A 23,885-nucleotide genomic window follows, 5' to 3' on the forward strand; every position below is an offset into this window, starting at 1 on the left:
ATCGCATGCTTCGATGAATATGTTATAACCAGCATAGAATTTAGACATGTTGCAGGAATGAATCCATTTGTTAATTCCAAGTGAAAGGAATTCGGCTTAGGAATGAGTGATAAATTATAGGTACTAATTGATTGGAAAATTTGAGTGTGGGAACTTTTAAAGTAAAAGGTTCCTTGAAGATACTTTGAACTTAAATATAGAAAATTAATTTGTTTTATTGTTTATTATCTTGATAAGCAGGAGAGGAGAGCTTATAATGTTTAAAATTACTTTGATTTGAGAAAGTTGTTTTAAAAAGGAAGACTTTATTAAAATTTAAAGCGATATTTTATAAGTCATTGTAATTTGAACAACTTTTAAGAGTATGCAACCAAAAACTAAGGCTTAAGGGATATTCTGACCAGACAATCAAGACTTAAAATTATTTTAGAAAAACAGAGTTTCCCAACAGGGATGCTTCAAAAGAAGAGTAACAGGGAGAGCAAACGACGTGATGCCATATTTCTCGACATTCCACTTCAGTAAGTTTTGCCATTTCATGATGAATAGATATAAGAGCCAACAACGCTTCGAAATTATTGAAAATTACTAGCGAAATTCGGAGTCAGTTAAGAGCACTACGTCTAATTAATGGTCGTCATAATAGTCTTAGGTTAGGTTAGGTCCTAGCGAAACAATAATTGAGCGTCTAGTGAATCCACAAGCACAGTACAAAATGTTCCCGTGCCAGAGAAACAAAGAAGTGCCCGTAGTGTCAATAATATTGCTACTGCTGAGGCCTCAGTTGCAGAAAGCCCAAATATGACTCTTCCAAATCGTTCTCAATCGTTGGGCATCTCTGTGACGTTGTTGTGGCGAATTTTGCGAAAAGCAACAACTTGAAAATCTTTCGGATTTTCATCGAAAAATCATCCTCAACGATTAGGCTCATTTCTGGCTGAATGGCTTTGTCAATAAACTAAATATGCGGTAATGGTCAGGCAGCAATCCGCACATACTCCGTGAGTAATCATTCCATCCCGAAAAAATTACGGTTTGGTGTAGTTTATGGGCACGTTATTGTGAATGTGGATCGCTACTGTTCAATGATTACCAAATGTTTTTGGCCCCAATTGGATGGTATGGACTGGAGGACATGCGGTTCCAACAGGACCGCGCGCGGCGCCACAAGCCGCATAGCGAATGTCACAATCAATTTATTGATACCAAGTTTGGAGAACGTGTTATCTCACCAAATGGTCCAGTCGCTTGACCGTCTATGTCGTGCGATTTGACTCCGTTACTCTATTTTCTGTGGCTCTACGTCAAGTCTATGGTCAATGCCACCAAGCCAGCGACGATTGATGAACTTCGTACGAATATCGAATGGGAAATTGCAGCAGTATCGCCCAATTTATGCTTGAAAACCGCTGAAAATTGGGTCTGGACTTCCACAAGCGTGTTTACTTCAAATTTGTGTATATCACACAAAATATTGTTATTAATATTTTGTTAAAGTTTTTAGAGAAATCGACAGACGGGAAAGGATTGGATATTGACAGTGTGGGTTGCATTCTAGCCTCTTTTTTATTTGATTTTTTAAATTTTCAAAAAGAATTAAGCTTGATTAGTTATTTCAAAATGAAAAGTACTTTTATATGCTGAAACTGAAGAACCCATAAAAGAAGATAGAAAAATTCGAAAAACACGTTCTCGTCTCAAATGCCTTTTAAATGTATATGAAATCACCTTAGTTTACAAAGATGAGACTTAAACATTTCTAATCTCGTGGCTACCTGTGACTTTCCATTTGCCATATTGTGATTCAAGTTTTATATCTAACGCAAAATTTGTATTCTTACAAAATCAAATAAATTTAAAAGTTTAATTCAAAAATGTTTATTAGATGTTCATAGTACAAAAGTTAGCTGATAAAATTCTTGATTTTTGAAACAAAACATTAAACTACAACACAATTTTATTTCAATAAATATATACTTGACGATAACATGAGTCACGTAACACTTTTGTCGTAGCAACAAATTATTATGCCAACATTTCTTAAATGTTATGTTTCTCGAAATTGTTGATTATTAACCGAAAAAAATTTTACTACATGAAATATAAATTTGAAATTCTTTCAAAAAGATCTCAGTTGACCCATTTTTAACTAATTGTGGGGACTTAATAAATTTAAAGCTAAAGCGGGGAACTTACAAAAATAATTACTCTGCCTCCTGTGAGGATTGAACTCACGACCCCTGGTTTACAAGACCAGTGCTCTGCCACTGAGCTAAAGAGGCTTATGTTGAATTTCCATTCGGGAATTACCTGAAAAAAATTATTAGTTATTAAAAATCATTCTTTTATAGGAATATATTGATATCGGTCTCTTAAAGTCTGTTCGGCATATGAACTTAAGACTTTGTACTATTTTCATAACATGCATGCTTATGATTAGTTAAAAAAAACATTTGGTCTCACAGTTGGTTAAGGAAACAAATTTTCAAAAACATCGCAAAATAAACATCAATCATTTTTGTTTTAAGATGTTGTAAATATATTTTTTTAGATGGCGGCTTTTAGTTTTGATAATTTTCATTAAACATTGAGATGTTTTGTATCTGTTTTTTTAAATGGTCCAAACGAAAATTGCTGAAAGTAATCGTTTTCAGAGGAAATTCAAGTTAAACAAAGAATGTATTATAGAACTTGTAAAAATTTACCTCAGGGATAAATTGAAGAACACTCCTAAAAAGACTTTTCCTTTACTTTAGTCCTTGAATTTTTGAATTTCTGACCTCTTAACTGAAACAGCAACACTAAAATTTAAACTTGCTGCGTCAGTAACCTTGTGTTGGACAGCTTTTTTTATCAGATTACTCACTAATTTGGGGAGAAAATGGAATAAAGTGAATTACGTGTGACACTTCACAGGAAGGTTTGGCGTTGTTTAATCGCAATATGGAAGAATTTTTGCGCCGTTTTGTAACCGTGGACAAAATATTAATGCATCACAACACACCAGAGACCAAACAACAGTCAAAACAGTAGGTTTCTAAGGATGAATCGGCGCCAAAGAAGGACAAGGTGGACTTGTCAGCCAATAAGGTTAGGGATCCTTCCCATTCAGAAATATATGCGATTGTTTTTGAAGAAATCGACAATATTTGGGCTAAAGCATCGATTCCAATTTTAACTAAGGAAAAAGTTATTCAAATACTTAAAACCTGTTTCGAAAGGTACACTATTGTGAAGCGATACCCCAAAAGCAAACAAAATGCTGGTTTCGAAAACAAACTGAATGCCTTGGCACCGCAAAAAGGGAGTTTTACTTCCATCACAACCTTTTTAGAGAGTCAAGGTTGTAATTTAGATGACGTGCTTTGCATTGGATGTAACGGAACTGCAACTAACACTGGTTGGAAGGGAGGCGTCATTCAATATCGTATTTGCATGCTTCACGCCAATGCAATGAGTTACCTCTTCGTCATTTATTCTAGATGGTTGCACTTCGGGTCCTAGAGAATATCCTGGACTTATTGGGAAACAATTAGCTGATTGCGAAAGTTAAACCACCGTGAGCTTTTGTGCAGTGGCTGGTAATATTGATGAACTTAGTACGGATCAAAAATATCTTTATCAGATATGTCAAGCTGTATCTACTGTTCTCCTGAGCTGGCAAACCGTCAACCTGGAAAAATGGCGCACTCGAGATGGCTTACTTCAGCTAATCGCATACTGAGACTTTATGTTAGTACTCTTCGTCCATCAGAGAATTTGCTATTGCTTGTCAACTATGTCGTCAAAGTATTTTCTCCAATTTGTTCCGAATCAAGCAACAGGCGTCTTTTAAGGATGGAGCCAAACATATTTTCCAATTAATTATGTACTCTCGATATTTACCCAAAAATTTGAGATGTGTTGTGGATTTTGTTATAGAAAGAAATGCTTATTTTGCACATCCAGAAAACCTGTTTATCAGTATGTTGTTTGATGAAAGAGACCACATTCGGGATCTGGCATTGCGAAGAATAAAAAAATCTATAGAAGCTGAAAATATCAACAAACGCAGGATATATAAACTCCAAAGATCAACTTCTCTGTTAAAGATTATACCGAAATTATTTTGTGGAACGAATGTCAGGTAACATCACCCCTGGTTCTTCGACATATTTCTTTTGAAGACCTTCACATCATGGCAAAAGATAAGAGCTTGGAAACTGTTGACTTTCCCTGTCACACCCAATCTGTGGAAAGATGTATGTGTTAAACTGGTAACAGGCCCGGCAAAATCCTCATTCAAACCCTCCAAGTGGGTGCCAGGCGGGCAATGATCACCACAGTAGTCCTGTGCGTTTTTGGCAGGATGGTGATTAGCTAAGGTTGAGTTGGATCGCTGAATTGTTGTAACTCCTCAATAGTGCAACGTTCGGAAACCCAATTTAATCATAGTTTAGAGGTTCCTAATTTCAGTGGTGGTGTGAGCGTACTAGTACGAAAACCGTGCCGAAGAATGAAAGGCTGGGGGATAAACCAGCCGTTAACGAGCTCTTTCGGATGCTGTGGCAAGGTCCGTCATATTTCTGCCTTACCCCGGCAAGCGGCTCTGCCGGGGCTGACTGTCTTTCCGCCTTACTCGTGGGAATAAAATGAAAAAAATTAAAAATAAACAAACAAACAAAACAATTATTAAACAAAAAAATCGCACCAAGGCTGCCAATGCGGTCACATCACCTGAAAAGGCTGTCGAGCCAAATCAGGTGTGTGAACGTGTTGTCAACCCTGTGGTTGCAACTAGTGGCGAGAGTCCTTCTCCCTCTACTAGCCGCAACATATACTTAAAGGAATTACCCGTCAGTGGAACAGCTGTGACGCTCGGCAGTCCCAATGGCGGAAATTCCACACCCCACCTCTTCCCCGCTCCTGCTAGGACGTCGCAAGCGACCCCAAAAAGGGACACCCCATCCGGAGAGACAAAATCTGCGACATGTGGAATTGACTCAAAGGGTGAGGGCACACCCGGATTGGCATCGGTAGCGATTAAATCTGGAGGTGGACCCACATCTGTGATACACGGACATAGTTCTGGGCCGGCCAAAAAGAAGTCCAAGAAGTCACAGGCCAATCGAGACCAACGCAACGCCGAAAGGATTCTAGCCGCAGTCGGTGTCATACCGGCGGCGGAAAGAACCCCAGAGCAAACGCGTAAACTCGAGTGGGCTAGTGGCTTTCTTAGCAAAAAAGCTAAACCGACCTGCGGCGACTCAACGTCAAAGCGAGATAGGTCTTTCGAGGGTGACAAGCCCGAACCAAAAAGGCAGAAGGTGCTTTCCAACAGCACATCAGCCGTCAACAAAGATCTCTCCTTCAGCGACGCGCTCAAAGGTAAGATCATTGCCGCGGTCATTGACAGGAGTCATGTGGATGGTAACATCTCTCATGATCATTGGGCAGAGGTCAAGGCTCACCTCGGTTTCAGATTTTTATCTGTTATCGAGGAAAATCCGGGGCCTCTCCCAGACACAGCCGATGCAGGATGGTACCAAAATCGCATCAAACTCATCGCCTGTGGTGATCAGAGATCTTTCGATCTATACAGGGCTGCTGTCAATGGCTTGCCAGAAGTCTGGCCGGGTGCCAAGCTCGAGGTTGTTGCAAGGGAGAATATTCCTTGCCGGCCAAGAGCACGTATAATGGTCCCGGCTCTTCACAACTGTCCAGACATGATCATGAAACTGATCAAAACAAGTAATCCGGACCTGCCTACTCACGACTGGAAAGTACCAAAGGTTGAGAAGGAGACAGTGGGTCACTATAGATCGGCTCTCGTGCTGATCAATAGGGAATCACTGGCTCCACTGGCCGCGACCAAAGGTGTGATTAGGTATGGTTTCGATGAAATCATGATGCGTATTTATAAAAAAGATGAAGATACGCTAAACACGCCCCCCACAGAAGCCTCTTCAGCGGAGGGAAGCGATTCATTGGCAACGAAAATGGAGGTCGATGCAACACCAAAAGTGGAACCATCGACATCCACTGCCCCAAATAAGCCATCCGACGTGGAGGCTAAAACTAAAGTCGACAGTAACTCCGACATGGAGACTGAAGACGCCAACTTAGGCATCACCCAGAGTGAGGAAGACCTGCTTAGGTCCTCCTCAGACGAGGAAAACGCCGACAAAACAGTGGTGGAGGTTGATCTGACTAATAGTAGCAATGCTGCGATTAGTACAGATTAATCTCCATCACGCCATCATGGCCACAAACAACCTGATACTCCGACTGCATAAGAACAAGGAAGACATCGTCTTAATACAGGAGCCGTGGGTCTCAAACTCCATCATCAGAGGTCTCAGGACTCCTGGCTATAAAATATTATATGCATCGGAGAAAGGTGAACCAAGGTCATGCATGTTAGTAAAAAATGACTTAAACATATTTTTACTCCCCAATTACAGCGACAAGGACACCACCACCGCTGTCCTAACAACAGATAAAGCCACCTACTGGCTCATATCCTCCTACCTTGGCCACGACAGCCCAATTCCAGGAAACACCTTGAGGAAGGCAATTGCGGACGCGCAATCGAAAAAAGTTGGTCTCCTAATTGGTTCAGACGCTAACGCCCATCACACGGTATGGGGTAGCTCTGATATAAATGAGAGAGGTGAGTACTTATTTGATTATTTACTAAGCACTAACCTACTCATAAGTAATATTGGTAATGAACCCACATTTGTAACCAAGAATAGGAAAGAGGTACTTGATATTACACTTACCTCTGACTCGATCCACAATATGATTTCAAACTGGCATGTCTCAAAAGAGAATTCCTTCTCTGACCACAAATACATTCAGTTTGAGCTCAAAGATGTAGCAAATACATCTACGGGATTTCGAAATCACCGGAATACCAACTGGGAGCGTTATAGGGAGGTACTAGCACAACTGCTTAATCATAACCTTCTTAAAAGCTCCTCCAGTAAAGATGAACTAGACCTTTCTGTAAATCATCTCACCGAAGCCTTAAATGAATCAATGAGATCTTCATGCCCTGTAACCATTTTAAAGGGTAAAAAGAAACCTCATTGGTGGCATAAAGAATTAGAACCATTCAGAAAGAGCTGTCGTAAACTCTTCAATAGATCTAAGTACACTAGATCTCCTTCTGACTGGGACTTATACAAACAAGCTCTAAAGCAATATAAAAAAGAATTAAGAAAGAGTAAGAGGTCTTCTTGGAGAAATTTTTGTGGTAAAATAGAAAATACTTCAGAAGCCTCAAGACTCAGGAAAATTCTCTCAAAAAGTCCAACAATACCTAGTGCTTTAAAGACAGAAACAGGCACATGGACTATCACAGATAAAGAATCTCTTAACCTGTTATTAGACACCCACTTTCCAGGTAGTTCTAACATACTCAACGACTTAACATCAGAGTCTCAAGCTTCTACAAGCGATTTAGTTGATCTAATAACGCGGGAAAAACTGCAATGGGCCATAGACAGCTTTGATCCATATAAATCTCCAGGACCAGATGGAATCATTCCGGCCGAACTACAAAAATGCTCAGACATGATTATTCCACCATTGGAAATCATTCTGACAAGCTGTGTAAGGTTGAGATATATTCCCAAAGCCTGGAGAATGGCAAAAGTAGTCTTCATTCCCAAAGCAGGGAAACCCTCACACGTTAACCCTAAAGATCTACGACCAATCAGCCTATCATCCTTCCTTCTTAAAACCTTGGAAAGATTGATTGAAATTTATATCAGACATAATTTAAAACCATGTCTCATTTCCACAGCTCAACATGCTTACTCTAAGGGAAAATCAGTAGAATCAGCACTTCACTCACTGGTACGTACTATTGAACATTCCCTCGAATACAAAGAATATAACCTGGTAGCGTTCCTAGATATTGAAGGAGCTTTCAACAACGTCAGCTACCAGGCGATCACAACAGCAATGGATAAGCTGAAATTAGAGAAGTCACTCATAGATCTTATAAGTCTCATGCTCAAAAGCAGGACAATAATTTCTAACATGAGAAGTTTTACTACCACCAGATCGGTGAATCGGGGCACTCCCCAAGGTGGAGTCCTTTCGCCTCTTTTATGGAACATGGTAGTAAACGACTTACTTACAACATTGGAAACAGAAGGTTTCAAGGTGATTGCCTACGCTGATGACGTTGCGATATCCGTATCTGGGAAGCACCCCCAAGTTCTCTCGGAACTCCTACAAAATGCCCTAAACAGGCTAACTAAATGGGCTAATCAATGTGGATTGGACGTCAACCCACACAAAACAGAATTAATACTCTTCTCGAGAAGATATAAAATTCCTCAGATTAGCCCACCAAAGATTAAAGGAATACCATTAAGCTTTTCCGACCAAGCTAAATATTTGGGCCTCATTTTAGACAAAAAACTAAATTGGAAGGCAAATATTGATGAAAGAGTCAAAAAGGCTACTGTAGCGCTTTTTACTTGTAAAAAGGCCATAGGATCAAAATGGGGCTTCTCCCCAAAAATAACCCACTGGCTATACACTTCGGTAATCAGGCCGATACTCATTTATGGAGCCGTCGTATGGTGGACCGCACTGGATAAGATGGTAAATCTAAATAAACTCATTAAAGTCCAGCGGTCAGCAGGTATGTGCATCACAGGAGCACTTCGCACAACACCAACCGCAGCACTGGAAGTGCTTTTAAACCTAACACCACTTGACATCTTCTCTAAAAAGGTGGCTGCCAACTCATGTGTAAGGCTTAGAGCCACCTCTCAATGGACCAGTAACAATACTGGACATACAACCATTCTAGATAATTTCAGATCTATCCCAGATCGCTTAGACTATACCACCCCAAAAATGGTATTTGGTAAAAGATTCCATGTGTCCATCCCTTCAAGATCCTCCTGGGAAGAAGAGGGACCCCTGGAAGACGATGCGGTACACTTCTACACTGACGGTTCAAAGACCGATCACGGAGTTGGAAGTGGTATCTTTTCAGAACAACTGAATCTCAGTCTATCCTATAGACTTCCCAATCAATGTAGTGTGTTCCAGGCAGAAGTAATGGCGATAAAAGAAGCACTATCCTGGCTCAAAGAAAACGTTATATCTTGTAAGGATATACGTATCTTCTCGGACAGCCAAGCCGCTCTTAAATCTCTCGCGTCTGTCTCCACAAACTCTCGAACAGTCCACGATTGTCAATCATCTCTGAAGGAGATGACGGAACAGTTTAACATTCACCTCATTTGGGTGCCGGGCCACAGAGACATTCCGGGAAATTGCAAAGCCGATGAGCTCGCCAAAAACGGAACACTTCTGCCTTATGTTAGACAAAAACATAACATAGGAACACCACTTGCTACATGCAAATATCTTCTCAAGCAATATGCTTTAGAAACAACAAATACTAGATGGTCACGAAGTACCACCTGCCTGACAACCAAGCAAATATGGCCAAGTATTGACTTAAAACGGTCAAAAGGCTTGATATCACTAAGCAGACAAAGTATAAGCTCTACAATTGGAGTAATAACGGGACACTGCCTCATAGGTAGACATGCTCTGAGGCTAGGGGTCTACACAAATGACTTCTGTAGAAGCTGCATGGACGAGGAGGAAGAGGAAACAGTCCAACACCTTCTATGTACATGTCCAGCACTCTCCATTAGAAGGAATTACTTTCTCGGTAATCCCTTCTTCGATAATACCAGTGAACTGGCAAATATTGACACAAAACGTCTCTCTAACTTTATTAAAAGCACAAAATGGTTTGTTTAAATTCATTACTCCCATGAGTAACCTCATTAGTGGTATCACAATGGACCCTTGAGGTCTACGTGTGTCAATGATATCTAGACAGCCACTCTAACCTAACCTAACCTAACCTAAACTGGTAACAGAGGCATTACAGAGTGTAACTGAACCTACTTCTAGAGATGGCTTTATTAAAAACAAATTGAAATCTCGTGCAGAAATGCCAAGTTTTGGACACAAAAATAAGTTTAAATTCTGAGGTTATGTCATTAATTAAAAATTATTTCTTGCTTATTTTGTTTTTATGTGATTTGTTTAAATAATATTAATAATAAATACATTTAAAACTTAATTTTTTTTATAGTTTTATTCAAACGGTTAAAGTATGTAAAAACATGAAATTTAAAAATCTTCAAAACCCGGTACTACCCCCAAGAAAACATGTTCTTTAAGTTTTTTTTGACGTTTTATTTATCTGTGTAAAATTACGCAAATTTTGATACCCCTTTTGATAGTGTAGCTCGTTGTGTAGATGCCATGGCAAAAAATAAAATAATTTGTACATCAAAAAATCTGTGTTTTATTCCAAAAGTCACGGACTTATTGACCCGCCCTCGTAGCTTGAAGGGAGGAATGCAAAAATTTAATGTTTTCATGTAAAATGATTTAAAAAGTATCATCTCAAAAACGGTTATAAACATTTTTAATGTTTTATTGTAACCGGTCAAATTTTTCATGTCACAATACAATTTTACCAAGTTTAAGAAGTATTTTGTACAGTTTTGCTTGAGTGAAAAAACAGTCAATCTTAAAATTTGTGAGCTGAAAAAAAGAGTTAAAAAATACTAAACAAAAATATCTTCAAAAACTAAATAAAATTTTGTCCATCCTAAATATCTTCAGAAAAAATAAGAATATTGGTTTGAAAGTTATTTCATTTTAAACACAATATTTTTGTAAGCATTTGGGATCTTTTTTTTAAAATTTCACTAGTATTAAATTTCAATTGACAGATTTTTTCCAAAAATTAAAATTTCAAAAATACTGCTTTATGCGTCAAACGTCTCGAATATCTCCATACAAAATATATTTAACTGAATGTTTTTGTTGCATACTTTCCGAAGTTAAAATCAATAAATATCTTAATTTTATTCAAGTCATTTGAAAAGGTAACCAAACATAGTCTTTATTTACAACTTTATGGCTTAATATCGATTTGATTGATTGAAGGTGTGGACAATTCTGTTTTGAAAAAAATCTAACAACATTGAATTTATCTTAAAGATAATTATTTTATTTATTATATTCTTCATGCCATACTGTGGGGTATGCGTACTTTTTTTAAAACAATTTTGTTTGTTTTTAAATTTTGTTCTCTACTGCTCTACTTCAATATAGAAAGTAATACAAGAAATGTGAGGGTATTAATAACTGTATTTACTCGTTTAATATTTGATATGTTTTAGGTTGTTGTTGTCTTTAAATTTTTCATCATATATTCGAGTTTTTTTTGCTAATTTTGCGATAACTTATAAATATGATCAACAAAATTACTCCTCCTTTATTACTTACGAATTTTGTAATTCAAAGTGACAAAATTGTTATTTATTCGAAGCCAAAAAATGTATTCAGTATCTTCATGTTTATTATAAAAATCTACTATATACAACTTTTACACTAGTAATGTAACTTTAGTGTTTCAGGTTTGTAATTTGTGTCAACGACAGTCGGTTAACACAACGAATTTTTAAAGCGTTGCAAGATGAATCTCAAACATTTTTGTTTAAAAATGTAGTTTGGTACCGTAAAATATATTTTGGATACAAAACCGCGCAAATGAACATTATTAAACCTAAAAGCCGTCATAGTTTTAATAATTTGTATTTGCCATTGAGCTGTTTCATATCCATTTTCTCAAATGTTTTAAACTTTGAAAGCAAGCAATACATAATGTTTTTGAAAAGCTATAATAAGGATAACAGGCAGACCTTTTATTAATCAAATTAGTTTTCATCCTAATATTCTTAAAGACCACTTCTGCAAACTTCTCAACCCTATAAACAACGGTTCAATAATCCAATACGCCAGTCCTTTCGTGGTTAATAATTACTTTGCCCATCAAATATGTTTGGAGGAAGTCAAATAAGCTATTGCTAGAATATATCAAAGCACCAAGCGAAAATAGAATACCTTTTGAGTTCTACAAAAAAATAATGGAAGAAGCTTTTATTGTGATGGTGGATTCGTTCAATCAAAAATCAAATGAAAACATTTTACCACAAGGTTTCCGAAGGCGATTTTATTCCCACTACACAAATATGGCGACTTGAATCCAGTAGAGAATTGAAGAGGTATTTCGTTTCTGAATTGTTCATTGAAGATTTTCGCTAATCTACGCAAGACTCACAGCATGGGTCGATAATGAGAACCTTCTAAGTGATTTTCAGGCTGATTTTAGACAAAATCATTCAACAATTGACCAAATTTTCTCACTTATGAATATTGCGCAGTTTTTTATCACCTTAGTCTATAAAATAATTATATTTCGATCAAATTAGAGAATATTACATTGTCTTCTAAAGTAATCCCTCTTATATGGATTTGAATAAATAAACAAACTTTTAAGTAAACAAAATTTTGTGATATTATTCATACAAACTTCCTGATCATGCGACGACGAGCGACGGACGCCTAGAAATTGGCCATCCATTAACCAAAGGTAAAAGCAAAAACAAAACCTTAAATTTCTCCGTTAAAAATAGGTTCCCCATAAACTGCTGATTTCCTCAGAAATAATATCATCATTCACGTGTTCAGTCACAACACAGGCTTTTTTAACATCCACAAAAAAGAGGCTTCGCCATGCAATAAATAAATTAAAATCCCATTCATATTATATATTGATGGACTAAATCATCTCTTTTGCACGTCATTTCTTTCTGTTTTTTGAATAAAGGTTACCCCGGCGAGGCATTGCCATAACCATAAATTCAAGTTCCGCATTTCATATTAAACGGACCCATATATCGATGGGTATCCAATATCACAACAACGTGAATGAAAAAAAAAATGAAAAACCTTCAAATTGAGAGGCCCAGCCAATACTGCCGCCGCCACAAATAAAGAAGAAAGCATCCATCGAAACCGAAATCGAAATTTATCAGCGTATCTGAAGGATGTGGTCGTATAAATGTGGCTCCTTCTCTGCCCACAGAGACAGCAGACCCGCACCGCACTTCACATTTGTCACGCTTCTGTTGGTCTAAATTGATCACTCTGTGGCCATCGTTGTCGTCATCGTCATCGTCGTCATCATTTCGTGCGGTCCACTTGAAGCTGCAAAAGCATCCATATTGCCATCGGTCGAATTCGTCTTTTTTGTTGTTGTTGTTGTATTGAGTTTGTGTCCCTCCAAAGTTGGAAATCGGTCAGAGCGCGAGCGCCCAACAACAAAAGGAGGTCACTCGATCAAATACGTATACCTACCTCCATATTTTTCTTTCTTTCTTCGGCAGCTCTCGCAGCATGTTGGCCATTTAACAAAAATAAAAGAAAAAGATACAATTTTTGTTGCCAAAAGTGAAAAGATACTTTTTTATCTTCCACGTGATTTTTTTTTCTAAAGTATTAAGGATGACGACGACGAGCGACGGGTCTTAAAAAACCCAAAAAGAAAACAAATAACAACAACAAATGATGGAAACAGAAATTTCAAGAAAAATGAAAACGCGACACGCGAAACCAACAAACGACCTTAAAAGTTGTGTTCGTATCATTTTGGTTTTTATTGTTGTTGTTGTTTTGTTGTTCCTGTTCCTGATATTGTTGTTGTTCTTTTTGATTTTGTTTAATTCGACAGATCTACAACAACAACAATTCAATTCGATTCATTCAACATTTTTAGTGAGATTTGCATTTAACCTGCTTTCACCGGCTACGACTACGACTACGACGACGAACGACGGGACGGCCGGCCGGCCGGTAAACAACCGGTGCGGCATCGTCGACAACGGAAGTGGTGAGGTGGTGGAATGGAGCACGATTAGTGCGACAGCAGCGCAGCAGCGTGCCGGACCGGACCGTACATTGTGTAGGTGGATTTAGCTGATATCGCTTATATGATGGCGGCAAGGTTTTCTTAAACAGGATCTTGGTCTTTTCGCCAATGATGTTAATAGTTGTTGTTTTGTTTGTTTGCTTTCTGTTATTTGGGAGCGTTTCACTCTTATCCGTAAACAAAGATAAGAAAAAAATAGCTTATGGCCTCGAATGACATGGTCACCGGATGAATTCAATTTGCTTTAACTTGCGCTGGAGATTAAACATTCCAGCGGAATCTAAGGTGGACTTAATTTTTGTATCTTTCTTCTCTCGATGAAAAACCGTTGGATGCTGCCGCCACACCGGCATCGCTGCTTTGAGACCGTTAAAGAAATCCAAGTCAAGATAAATTGCTTGTTCGCACGGCGGCGCACGGCGGACTTATCGGATGTTGGTTATATTGGAGGAAGCACCACCGCCCGCCGTCCGCCGCTACAGCACCGTAAAGCCAAAGCCGCTCTGCCTTCACCACAGTGGTCGCAAATCGCACAGAGCTGCTGTGTCATTTCTTTAAGGAAATTAAGACAATAAATTTACTCTGCGAATAATTTAGGATGCACCTCTTGGGAATATTTGTTTAGGAAGAAGCGTCCGGTGGCCGCAGAATTGCAGGGGGTAATTTTAAGTATATGAACGCGCTTTAGAAATTCGTGATAATGAATGGAGGACCATAGAAAATAGAGCTAATGGGTCCCCAAACGGGAGTATAAAGGTCAGGAGTTTCAAATGAAATTTCATGTAATCGCTTTTTATCTGGAGGCAGCAGCAGCGGGGGCTGGAGGTTCCTCCGGTGCGGCGCGGCGGTAGTGGCGACGTTCTTAGTAAGTGATGGTTGTTTTCTAGAGCAAAATTGTTGTTTAATGTTTATGTAGGTGCATGTGCTATAAATTGTTATAGCAGGTACTTACCTAGATTAAAGCATACTTTTGTCGTGATAGGTTTTTGTGGTATGTATGTTCTTGGCTTAAAATGGTCTACATTTTGCAAAGTCGTTAATTTGGGTTGTAACACGGTTTATCTATGTAGGTAAATTGTTGATATTACATGTAAGGCGAATAATCTGGCTAAAATAATATAACAACAGAACACAAGGTTAATTGAATCTAAGGTGCATAAAGTGACAAGAACTTGTAAATAGCTTTACAGGAAAAAAGAAAGAGTAGCTAGGTATACCGTTATGAAAAGAAATTATTGAGCTTTAAAAGTGAAGTTGTTTGAATTTGCTTACTCTCTTTTCTTAAATTACCATTTATGGCTTAAATCTCCACAAAATTGTTGGGTTTTTGCTATGTCATTTTCAGGACGAAAAAAACTATTTTCACATCCTTCAATTTAATTAATTTCTCAATTAATAATTCATATCCTTAAGAATAAAAGAGCCTAAAGAAACCAACCATAAATTATTGATATTCTTATTTTGAAATAGTTTCAAGATAAATAAACATAAAATATGTGCGATATTCTTAAACAAACCATCTTAGATATTGCTGGAAAAAGTATAATTGGTCTAGGGTGTAAGTTTAGCGATTGAATCTATTAAAAGATTCTTATCCTTAAACCTTACCTAAACTTATTAAGAAATCATTTTTCGAGATATTCCCAAAATAAGTAAATATTATGAAATTATTATGTTCTTTTTTAAGTTAGGTTAAGTTACTAACGTTTTACATAATTCCTTATAAATTAATAGGTTTAACGATCTCTTATCCGCCACTTGTTTTGCTGGCGACAATAACCCTAGCTTTTTACATTCATTTCGATTCACGTCCTTCTTCTTCTGATGTAAAACTTCAATGACAGCGGATGATAGGCTCATTAAATTACGATCTCGACAGCATTGTCCATTGATGAATTAAGAACCGTGTAAAATTGAATGCTTCAAAAACTTAATGCTGTCTCCTGTCGTTAAAGCGTTACCTTCCCCCTATGCCACTAACCATGAATGGCACTTGCCGCCAGGAAACTAAGGTATTACAGATCATATCTTTTTTGATGAAATACAATTAAATATTGCATATTCAAATTGGTCAATTGCATTCTCCCCTCAAACACACCACTTCACTCGTGAGCTCAATTTTGGAGGTACTGCTAAGTATAGCGATTCGTTTTTAACCGCACATCGAGAATTTGGTATGTTTTACACAACTCTGTTATTCCCCTCTCATTTCGATATTTGAAACTTCAAGACCTATCTGTATCGGTATCTCTTCTTAAATCCTTCCCTATCTTCCTAAGCTTGAAATTGGCGGTGTTATTATCCGTGTGGCAGAGCTTGAAGAGGAAAACAAAGTATTGAAAGAAGAAATAGAAAAGATGAACAAAAATGAATCCAGGTTTGAAAGAAGATTGGAAGAGGCCAAGAAGTATACCAAACGGCAGACAATAATTGCCAGAGGCTTATACAAGAAGCAAAACAGCAAATCCAGCAAGTATGTAACACTACACTTGAAGTCGCTATTACTATCAATAATTCTAAAAAAATCGGAACTTCTAATCTGTTTTTGAGCTTTCAAATAGAAACGATGTACACACCGTATTATCTTCATCGAACAGTATAAAGAACACAAAAATATCAGTAAATAAAGACCTTACATTGAACAAACGATTTGAAAGTTTCCATCCGCGCCAGTTGAAGAGAGTGCTGCTGAAATTGGATAACCGGCTCAAACTAAAGATTAAGCATTGGACACTTTCAGTTGAGGGACGTCAATATAAATGCAACAAGGTTGGTATTATCACTTCATTCAACGAAGCCGATAAGTCGTACTTGGTTAATCTTTTAAGAAAAAGCAACCTAGACTTTCCTTTCAATGTGGCAATGTCTAAAATTCAACAAAACAATATTAATAATTAGCAACACATTGCCTGTCAGGTTTTGTTCTAAAATATATGTAGCTGGTCTTGTAAACAAATCTTTTTTATGTAATTTTTTTAAATATACATAAATATTTGTAAATTTCAAATTTTCTTTTTATTCGAAACATTTGTTTTATCTGAGAATTTTAAAAATTATGAGAAATACTTCGTAGGTGATAAACTTAAATGGATATCTGCTACAAAAACGCTCAAATTTGAAAGAGCCAATGGTGGGTGCCTGTTTGGTTATAAGAAAAGTATTGAACCCATCTATCAACTAAAGTTTGTAACAACGAATGATATGATGATGCTGCAAGGATGTTTCGCCGGAGAACAACTCAATTTAATACCTTTTAACTTGAATTGTAGTCATTGAAATAGAGACTTTATACTTCTTAAAAACTTCTTTTCTGAGTTCACATCCACCAGTTTCAATCTCGGAGGGGATTTCAATGTGAGAATAGGCACTAGAGGAATAGTGGACTGCAACTTATTTCCCATATAGTCAATTATGGAAAGAAGACATTCAAAAGATTTTACCTGTGACAGTTACTGCCCCAAATTTATTGAATTTCTTGATGATATTGTATTTATTCTTAATGGAAGAGGGTTTAGTGACAAAAATGGTGAATATACTTTTGAAAGCAGTAGAGGTTCTTCTGTGATTGACTACTGTTGCCCTTTGTACTAATGTGGCTGAAGATTTTAGTGTAGATTGTGTAACCTTCTCAGATCACATGACATTAATTTGTTTCCTAACATCTTCATTAACAGCAGAAAATACCAACCAAAGAGGTATCTCTAAAATAAAATGGTATGACCAAAGAGGTGTTGCTTATAAAAATAAGCTCGAGTAACTTGTACTTTCCATCATAATACCGACAGATTCAATTGAAGAACGATGCAAAGCAATCAAAAACTGTATTCATGGAGCAAACGGAGCTCTAATGCAACAAAATGTTAAGTTTGAGGCAAAAAACTTGGTTTGATTTAGGTTGTTTCATGGCCAGGAAAAATGCTCTTAAACACCTTAAATCCTTCAGAAAATTGAACCTGGAAACATATCGAAGAAACTACTATGATGCCAACAAAAAATAAAGGATTTTATGTAAAACTAAAAATCAAGCTTATTACGTTAACCTTACTAGGAGTCTTGAATATGTTCATTCAGCCCGAGAGTGGTGGAAGATTGCTAGGCAAGTACGAGGACAGTCGATTAAAACCACAACGTCAATAAAAGTAAATGAATTTAAAATGCATTTTGAAAGCTTACTCTCGCAATCAAATGATTCAGCTAGTATTTTGTATGCTCTTCCTCAGCAACATGTTCCAGAGTTAGATTATCCCATTGAACTACACGAGATATAATCTGCTGTATCTTCATCAAAAGATTTGAAAACTCCTGGTTTTTATGGAATACCGTATGAATTTTATAAAAATGCATGTCCATCTCTTATTGAAGAAATACAGAAGTTATTCACTGAGATTCTTGAAACTGCAACGCTACCATCATCTTTCAAAAAATCCATTATATACCCACTGTTCAAGAAAGGAGATACAAATGTCGTGTCAAACAATAGAGGACTTTCATTTCTGGATACCACAGTTCTCTTGGAATATCTTCGAAGATACTGGCTACTATAAAATCTCTTTAAAAGGATACTACTCTAGCTGTTTGGGATGGTTCGTGTTTGTCAGAATTCTTCCCCACGAAGAAAGGTGTTCGTCAAGAATGTGCGTTAGGCTTTCTCCTTTTCGTTCTGTTTTAAAATGATCTTCATGCGGAACTGCCAATCGGTATTGTTTTAGACGATCTTCAAATTAACGCCCTTTTATATGTGGACGATATTGTACTGTTTTCATATAATCCTTCCTATTCGCAACAGCTAATTGAGGGTTTAAAGACTAACTGCATACAATGGAATCTTGAAATAAATCTCAATAAGTTGGAAATAGTAATATTTCGCAATGGTGCAAGAAGAGCAGCGTGCGAAAAATGGTGTTAGAATAATTCAGAAATAAAGGTGTCTAATCAATACAAATATCTTGGGGATTGGAATGAGCATCTAACAAACAGATTGGGAGCATCAAAGAATTCCATCAATGCAACGTGGTCGAGACTGCTGCGAGACAATACCATCTAACACTCAACAAAGTTCAAAATATACAATGCCGCCTCAATAGCTATTATGTTGTACTGTGCTCAAGTTTGGGGATACCGCGAATACAACCAAGTCAAAGCAGCGTTTCTTCATGAAAAGAAGCTTTTTACTGCCCGATAAAACGCCTAACTATGCTTTGCACATTGAAACAGGATCACCGAAGGGTTTTTGAAAGTCCCTCCAGCTACCTTGTTCTTTCATAACACGAAATCTAAAGCTTCCTAATAATAGATTACCCAACATTTTATCGAAAGCCATTATAAACAAGAAATTTAAGCACACTGCGGGCTCCTTAATATCAATGGAAGAGTCTTCCAAGGAGATACTGATGGAATATGTACATACATTATGTCATATGGATTAATCGGAAAATAATAAATAAATAAATAAATAAATTGGGTGGCGCAACAGTCCATGCAGAACCAGGGCCTAGTGACTTACAACTCTCAACCATTCCTGTGTGCGAGAAATGTTGTCAGGAATGGAGGGGACCTACAGTTTATATGCCGATTCCGAACGGCTAATTTGAGAAAGCACTTTTTCATGACAACAGTTACTCTTGGAGAATTTGTCAATTCCTCTCAAGAGGCAGTACCCGTGAAAAGACTTTAGATGGCATAGGCAAGGATCGAACCCAAGACCTCTGGCATGACAGTCCAACGCACTAACCATCATGCCACGGGTACCATCGGAATCGGAAAATACCATGCGCTTTATTGGAACCTTCGCAGTATTCAAAACGTACAGGAGAAAATTTCTTGGCAGCTGCATACTTTCTCATTCTCACCTTCTCAACATTCTTAATGACTACTGCTGCTCAAACTGATATTATTTTTAAAAAGCGTCAATTAAATACCACAATCTTATTATAAATGAATTTTCATAACACATGTATGTAACGTAATCTACTTACTAAGCTAAGATATTTTTTAAATTTCATTTTTAATCTGAGAGGCAACTAAAAGTTATCGCCAAACTAATTTTAAACTAGCAGTACTCATTTTTTATAAAATCTTATTGAAAATAAAATTATATATCTATCTATCTATCTATCTATCTATCTATCTATCTATCTATCTATCTATCTATCTATCTTCCTAAGTTTAAGCCTCACGCATTAAAAGGGTTTAGTGTGTGCAAATTGTAAATAAAAACGAAAATAGGAAAATAAACACATGAATTGTTTTCCTGGGTCACAAAACTTCAGGTGTTTATTTTGTGTGGAATTTAACCCTTCTGATCAAAATTTAATTAATCAAACTTTAATTAGTTAAAGTAGTCATTTTAAGGGTAATGTTATGAGGAAATACAGAGTTCTTAAAGTTATGTTATGATTATTTTACAAATTGTATACCCTTTTTCAAAATACCCAAAATTTAAAGAAACTTTTAAATCAACGTATAAATTTTGTGCGATATTCGTAAAGGCCGAAATGTGTGCATAATTTTTGTATTGATATCAATTTATCTACCTATAAGTGTCTAGTGCCGAATCTTTATAATCGATTAAACATGTAATCAATGTAGGAATACATAGAGATTTCAGCACTATGCGTGAATAAAGCTAATTTGGAAAGCATTGTTTTTTCTTTCTACTTGAAATCATCACCTCACATAAAAATAAGTATTTAAATTTATTCTCAAAATTAAATGTAACTCAAATTTTTTAATAAAAAAAATGTTATCTTTATTCTCTTATTTAAAATTCAACTTTTAAAACCCTCGACTCTCAACTTTAAAGCTGTTTCAAGTTTATGGGTATTACACATGAACACCAACTACAGGTACTTAAATCCTATCAAAAAATAACCAATATTATTTGTACTTCATGCCTGTCACGTATTCCAAGTTCTTTGTCAAATTAAACTGCTATACTTTTTTTTATATTAAGCTACATTCTCTTTAAAAAATTGAATAAGAAAAATTAATCATTTGTTGTCTTTTATTTTCAGGTAAATAACGTTAATTTGACTTACAACAACCTTGTTTTATAAGAGCATTATCGTATCGTAAGTAGACTTCTGGGTTCTACAAAGGTATCATTCCAATTTTATTTTACAAACAAAAAATGTTAATTTTATTATTTTTAAGTTCAAACATTTATACATACTCGATTCGTATGTACATCTGTATGTATATAACAAATAACCCAATGTCTTGATGTCCCAAAAAGATATTGACATTGATGATGAACGTCAATGACAGTTCTTAAGCATCAAATTACGTGTTCTACATAAAAGTATTGTATTCTTTTGATATTATAATATTACTTACTTCTATATTCTCTGTTAACAAAAGACTAAAGACTTGTTTTTGGGTTTACCACAAAAATGGTAAAAAAAGAAAAAATACCTTAAATACTCAGAATAAGTAACGTTATTGTAAGAAAACCAAGAAAAAAAAAAACAATATTTACGGAAAGATCATGTTCTGCGAACTGAATACTAATTTTAATTCTTAAGCTTTTTACCAAAAATAACAAAAGTACGAACATGCAATAAATACAACAATATAAGTACAATATAACAATCACAATACTTAATCAACAAATAATATGCAAAATAAAAAAGGGTCTTGTATGTGAACACTTAAAAACTCATGTAATTGAAGTTAAATAAATTATTTACATTATCTTTGATTTGAGTTTCTGAATCTTGAACATGCATGGAGTATCAAATGTATTGTTAATTTGTTTGTTTGGGCACAAAATTCCTGAAGTGGTTTTAGCTAAGAAGACAACTTACATAAATGTCGAAAAAATGTTGAAAAATTTGTCTGTATGCTATGTAAGACCGTCTACAATTTGTTATTTTTAATATTTTAAGTTTAAGAACAACTCAAAGTTTAAAGAAATGGAAGGAACAAATATTTTATACATTTCAAAAGAGGTTATTCTGTTATCAATAATGAACAAAACTTATTGAACTTGAACATACGATACAACAAAATTCTAAAACTGGTAGAACTATAGACACAAATAAGGTCTTCAAAGTATAGGCATCCCTAAAATGTTTAAAGTTCCCCTAAAGGTAACCTAAAATGGAAATACCTTTCGATACAATGTAATCAACATGAGATCTAAAGCCAAGTTTTGAATCAAAATCAAAAATCACCCCAAGATCACTTACTTCAATTAGCCTGAAAATCAATAAGAGATGAAGATTTTGATATACAAAAAGTTTTACACTTCGAATAATTCAGTTGAAGATAATTGTAGTCGCACTATTTAAGAAAATTGTTTATATCCAACTGCATTGATAAGCAATCTTCAAGTGAAGATATTTCCGTGAATACTTTCACATCATCAGCATACATCAGACAGTTACAAAGTTTTAAAATAGAAGGTAAATCATTTATAAAGAATATGAAAAGAAGTGGACCCAAATGACTACCTTGTGGAAGACCCAATACCACTTCTATAAGATTTGAAACACAGTCATCTATTTTAACAGCTTGTCTTCTATCAGAAAGGTCAAGCCAATGTAAAAATGAAGCATTCAATCAAAACATCTTAAGCTTTTGTACTATAAGACCATGGGGCACGCGGTCAAAGGCTTTAACAAAATCAGTGTACAGGAAATCAACTTGTCTACCCTTTTCAACCTGATTATAACATTAATTTTCAAATAGACTTGAATTAGTAAACGTCAATTTACCCTTTACAAAACGATGGTGTTTTTGAGACAGCAAAATAAAGCCTTTGGGTGACCATTTTTCAAAAAGTTTGGGAATAACTGATAAATTTGATATTAGTCCAATATTTTTCACTATGTTCTTAAGACTATTCTTATAAAATATATTTTCCATTCTTTGAGAAAAACACCAGTTTGAAAACATTTAATAAAAATAAGCGTCAAAACACTACAAAGCGAATACGAACATTTTGACAAAAGAATAGGAGGAATCATATCAAAGCCAGATTTTTTTGACACATCAATTTCTTTTAAGCTGTCCATAAAAACCTGTTCTGAAAAACTTGGTACTAATCTATCAAAAGAGTTATATCAGGATACAAGCAGTCGATATTTGTTAAATTTAACATTTATAAGAAGTTTGAAAGGATTGAATATCATTAGATGTATGATCCTCGTACTCCATACATTGACGAAAAGATGAACACTTTCTTTTAAAATTCAAAAACAACCAAAAAGATTTCGAATTATGTTGTATATTTGATTCAGTATTGATAATATTGCCTTTACAAAACCAGGTTAAGAAAACCAAATTCTTTTCTCAACTGGAAAAATAGTGTACGATCTTCCGAAATATTTGTTACTTTAAAACGCTTAAATATCTAATTTTTAGCATTCTCTCAATTTTATATTCTTCTGTTAAACTATGAAAGCTGAAACGACTTTTTTTTGTTAAGGTAGGAGCAAATCTCTCAATGTCAAGATTAACAATACTTTTAAAACTTGTTAGCATATTCTCCAAAGATTTGCCTTCTAATTTTATACTAATCAAGCAATTTTATACCAATCATGCAATATTATTCCAATTATGATTATAATAATTGAAAGGTTGTAGACGGTATAATACGTTCCTGTTTCTACATTAAATCATATTTTTGCGAATCATTCAAATTATACCAGTCAGAAAATAAGGTTTTGTTTGATTTTTATACAAAAGTTACATTATTTGCCTGAAAATACACTTTACCAATATTGGAAAGCAAAGTTATTATATTCTTCTTTCTACTATTTTATATGGAGTTGCTATTTCTTTTAATTAATCTATGCTAAGACATTTTATACCAATCACTATATGATAATAATTATAAACACAAATAGCTGCAAAGTTTCTGTCTATACTTTGTTTTGGTTGCGGGAACAACATTTAGTTTACAGTTAGTTATCAATATCTTGTGTTTGTTTTTTTTTTGTTATACCAATCACTGTCATCTTAAAAACTACATTGTAGGAATTTTATAAAAACATGTACTTTATGTATGTTATTTAAGTTTAGATAACATATAATTTTTACTAACTAAGGATTTAACTTATGA

General features: G+C 35.7%; 1 protein-coding gene and 1 non-coding gene across 4 annotated transcripts in view; one reads left to right on the top strand and one right to left on the bottom strand.

Moving 5' to 3' along the window:
* LOC129940701 (mucin-2) overlaps nucleotides 1-23,885 on the top strand; it is a 387,216-nt gene that overhangs the window by 249,613 nt on the left and 113,718 nt on the right. The window contains exon 1 of one of the 3 annotated variants that reach the window (XM_056049129.1): nucleotides 20,510-20,664. The exons of the other annotated variants lie outside the window; for them this stretch is intronic. The gene's annotated coding sequence lies outside the window, so the exon portion shown is untranslated. Of the gene's footprint in view, nucleotides 1-20,509; nucleotides 20,665-23,885 lie in introns of those variants that run through there. 3 annotated transcript variants of the gene reach the window in all.
* On the bottom strand, nucleotides 2,211-2,282 carry Trnat-ugu (transfer RNA threonine (anticodon UGU)). The gene has a single exon. It is a non-coding gene; the product is annotated as a tRNA-Thr (tRNA).

The sequence above is a fragment of the Eupeodes corollae genome, chromosome 1 (assembly GCF_945859685.1).
Source record: "Eupeodes corollae chromosome 1, idEupCoro1.1, whole genome shotgun sequence".
NCBI classification, from domain to species: Eukaryota; Metazoa; Arthropoda; class Insecta; order Diptera; family Syrphidae; genus Eupeodes; species Eupeodes corollae.